Here is a 4,440-nt window from a genome sequence, read left to right as displayed (position 1 = left end):
TTTACCCAGTAAATATATGGTAACAGAAATGTGTTACTTGGTATTTCTCCAGTTTTCTCCCACAGTCCAAAAACATGCAGATTAAGGGATTAGGAAGATTGGACACTCTACATTGACCATGAGAGTGAATGGTTGTCTCTATGTGGCCCTGAGATGGACTGGTGAACTGTCCATGTACCCCGCCTATCGCCCTATGTCACCTGAGATTGGCACAGCACCCCCCCCGCGACCCTCATGTGGAGGATAAATCGGTAGAACATTGATGGAAGACAAAATGACAAGTTCCAGTTTGGCTAGTTTAAAAACTCTGGCCATGATGTCTTATTTACACAAGGTCAACACACAAGCTTTTCAAGGTTGTTTGTACAACAAATCAATGATTTCATTCCACTGCACACTCGGTTAAAGTTGTTTTCTGTGTCTGAAAGACTGCGTTTAAACAGGAAGCGATGATCGCCACCATCTAAAAGAAAGTCAGCATGGTGTGTGTGTGTGTGTGTGTGCGTGTGTGTGTGTGTGTGTGTGTGTGATGTATGGAGCAGAGGAGAGAACAAGGAGGACAGCGAGATCGTCTGAAATATTTAACAGAGAGGTGCTGACAGTCTGTGAGCCATCTGTTGATTGGCAACAGGTGTCGAGGCCAAGACGGATCAGAGTAAAGGTCACACACGAGAAAAGCCAGTGCAAACACAGCACGTCATTGGTGACACTTCAATTCATGGATAAATGGTCTTTCACTTTGTTAGTTTTTCGTTGTCATTCACTGCATTTTGAATAATAGTCTGTACCAAAAACCGTATCATTATGTTGTTGTTGATATTGAGGATTTCCCGCTCCTTGGGTGTTTTGTGAATGTGCAGCCAAACCCGACTGAGCATCGCCGCACACTACAGTTATCTTTGTGTGATTTACACAGAGGTGGAAAAAGTACTAAAATATTGTACTCAAGTAAAAGTACTTGATGAATACTTTGATGAAATATTACTCAAGTAGAAGTAAAAAGTAGTTCATTTGAAATGTACTTTAAGTAAAAGTTACTTAGTTACTTTGCGTGGGTTGTGAGGGTAGTAGAAATATGACAAGGGGTCAGAAATCCAAAAAAGTGGTTAGCACTCTTGCCTTTGCAGCAAGGATCAGTTTGGAGCTCACTCGCTCGGCGCGATACGGGATATTAAGTCACTTTTGGCGCACGCCCTCTATGTTCACGTGCCAGTTATGGTGCTAATCACATCATCATTCGTCTGGTTCTGGTGTATATTTTCCCCCTGTAGGTCTTCATAAGATAAGATAAGATAAGATAAGATAAGATAGTCCTTTATTCGTCCCGCAGTGGGGAAATTTACAGTGTTACAGCAGCAAGACAATAAAGATAAGGATAATAAATAATAAACATGTATTACCAAAAAGATAGAATATATAAAGTACAATATATAAAGATATTAACACTGACATTGTGCTGAATTTTTAATTTTACTCAGTAACGGATAGGATTTATAAAGTAACTAAGTACAATACTTGAGTTAATACGTACTCAAGTAAAATACAAAATCCTGATTTTAAATTGTACTTTTAAAATACACAAAAAAAGTATTCAATACAGTAACTTGGGTAAATGTATATCGTTACTTTCCACCTCTGGATTTGAATGAACTTGGGGTGAACTCCGCTCATGATGTAGATCGTGTGGCTCTGTGTGGAGGACTGGTCTCTTGAGCTTGAAAGAATGAGTGGAGAACTAAAATACAACATAGCTGAGCCATGATGATAAGCTCCATATTCACTTTGAGATGTTTGGTGCTTATTTCCCAAACTCAGGAAACATGTGAAGATTGTTTATGACTCATGACTCATGCAGTGAATCCTACGCTTTGAAACACAGCTGAGACGCACATTCATCACCAACGTCTGACTCCCTGCTGAGGTCAAAGGAACGAACGACTGACTATCTATCTATCTATCTATCTATCTATCTATCTATCTATCTATCTATCTATCTATCTATCTATCTATCTATCTATCTATCTATCTATCTATCTATCTATCTATCTATCTATCTATCTATCTATCTATCTATCTATCTATCTATCTATCTATCTATCTATCTATATTGCATCTTTTATTACAGTATTTGACAATATTTGACTGTGCAGACCAGACAGACATTTTACAGTAGTACAAGATAATATTTGAGCCATTATATATCGAACATATTCCAAGGTCAATGGAAAATACATAATTTATCAACATGACCAGTCATTTGGAGTTGTTTCTAGTCACATGATGAAGTCCAGGATTCATCATTTTCGGTTTACTTCCATGGTTCACACTCTGTTTTTGGTCTCCACCGAGCTTGTAGAGTCCAGAGGTTGTTTTGCTTTTTTGAGTTTCTATTGAAAACAGTGATACGAGAGCAGTGACGTTAAATCAACATCAGAGGTACAACTGTAGGTCAGACTGAATCCGTTATAGCCACTTTACTACAGTTAGGTTTTCGCGCTAATGTGCGAGGTCATATGATTAATTTCCAGTACATGGTGTGTAATGTGGAAACACTTCATTTCATTGTGACTGGAGTAGATTAAGTACACAGTGAAGTAAAAACTACAGCATGTTTTTCTTGCGTAGAGTGTGGCCTGTTGTTTTTACTGTGGTGAGTGAGTTGGTATCCGGTCAGCAGTCAGTGTGTCCTCCCTTTGTCAAACATCAACGTTTAAACGAATCCCTGTTAAACATCATGTGCCGGCTCACTTAAAAAACCATCAATACTACAATACTTTAACAGAAGAACCTGCATGTTCTTCTCAGCAAATGGTTTAGATAATAAATACTTGTCAATAATTCACTTTGAATGTGTTTTTTTTTTCTCTCGTGTTTTCAGTCGGGTGTGGTTTGACGAGACAAGTGACTGAACAACAGGAGGTCAACTCGGGACACATGTGCTTCACATGTCTGGATGCATCAGCTTCCACTGGAGTTTTTAGAATGTTTGCCTTGGTTTTATACACTGCAGCAGCAGCAGGTGCAAACTCTGGCCATGTGCAGACTAAACTTTGAACCCCCGACAGCAGCAGCAGCAGCAGCAGCAGCAGCGGTGTATGCAGCAGAGTCATCTGCCCAGTGTGTGTGTACGAGCAGATCAACCCACCCCTGCAAATATTTACCTCAGGTCCAAGTCAGCACAGAGGGCATTTGGCAGAGAGAGGGAACACGAGTGTTTCCCACACTTATTCCACCCGACACGATGAGCTGTGAATCATGAAACATTAACCGTGTACACACTAGGAGTGGGTGATATATATATATATATCATCGTCCTTCCACGTGCAATAACAATATATTGATTATCACAGAACCGTTGTATCGTGATGTTATTGGTATGGTGGACCACCCTGTGCTCCCTCTCTCTCCCTGAAGGAAATCCAATAAATAAATGAACGAATGAATATCCTTCTTCCCTTTGCCTAATTTGCTTGCCGTAAAAAGGTCTTGACTCCTGAAAATGAACATGTACAAGAACCACTGTTTATATCATGTGAATATGCAGTAATACTTATACTTCACCTTTGTCGTACATACACGACATACAGTACATATGGCATTTCCGTTCTCTCTGACCCACAGTGCAAATATATAAATATACAATATTTTAAATAAATAAATATAATAAACACTCTCAGGTAAAAAAGAGAGTATAAATAGAGAAATGAACAATCAAGGCACTGTTAATATTTACAAAATTAGTATGAGTATTCGAGTACTACACTCTTAGAAATAAAAGTGCTATAAGGTTCTTCAGGTTGTCCTCATAGGAGAACCCTGTTTGGCTTCAGGTTGAACCTTTATGAAAAGGAACTCTTTTGGAGGGAAAGGGGTTTTAAAGGGTTCTCTGGATCAAAATGGTTCTTACTGGAACCATTAGTGTTACCAGGAACCCTTGAAAAAGAAGCACATGGTTCCATGTAGAACCTCTGCCCTTGTAGAAGGACCCTTTTGGAACCCTTATTTCTAAGAGTGTACATTCCATTTTATGCAATGTTATTTAATACATTGTAAAATAATTTCGTGTTTCCATAGTTGCACAGCTGACTAAGAAAATGCAGTTTATTGAACTTTTTAGGTCAATTTTAATTTAACAATTTCAAAATAAAATGCAAGCTGACCTGTGGCTTAACTTGTACTGTGTTACTCACGTTTACCTGCAGTTCCAGGTTTGTATTACATTCCTCTTCAATTCTAGTGTTTTTAAAGTTAATAACAGGTGATAAATGTAAGAAATAAACTTGTGGAGTGGAGTAACGTAATCACTTAAGTAAACCTTGGTAGAGATTTTAAATTGTCTCTGTTAATGAAAAGTGTTGCTGTTCTGGAGGCTTGTGGTTTCCCCCAACGTTTGTGTCACGATCACCATTCGCTATACCTTTAAAAACAAAACGTCCAGGT

The sequence above is a fragment of the Microchirus variegatus genome (assembly GCF_963457635.1).
Source record: "Microchirus variegatus genome assembly, chromosome: 3".
Taxonomy (NCBI): domain Eukaryota; kingdom Metazoa; phylum Chordata; class Actinopteri; order Pleuronectiformes; family Soleidae; genus Microchirus; species Microchirus variegatus.
The sequence above is the reverse complement of the archived record's forward strand: the minus strand, read 5'-3'. Positions refer to the sequence as shown.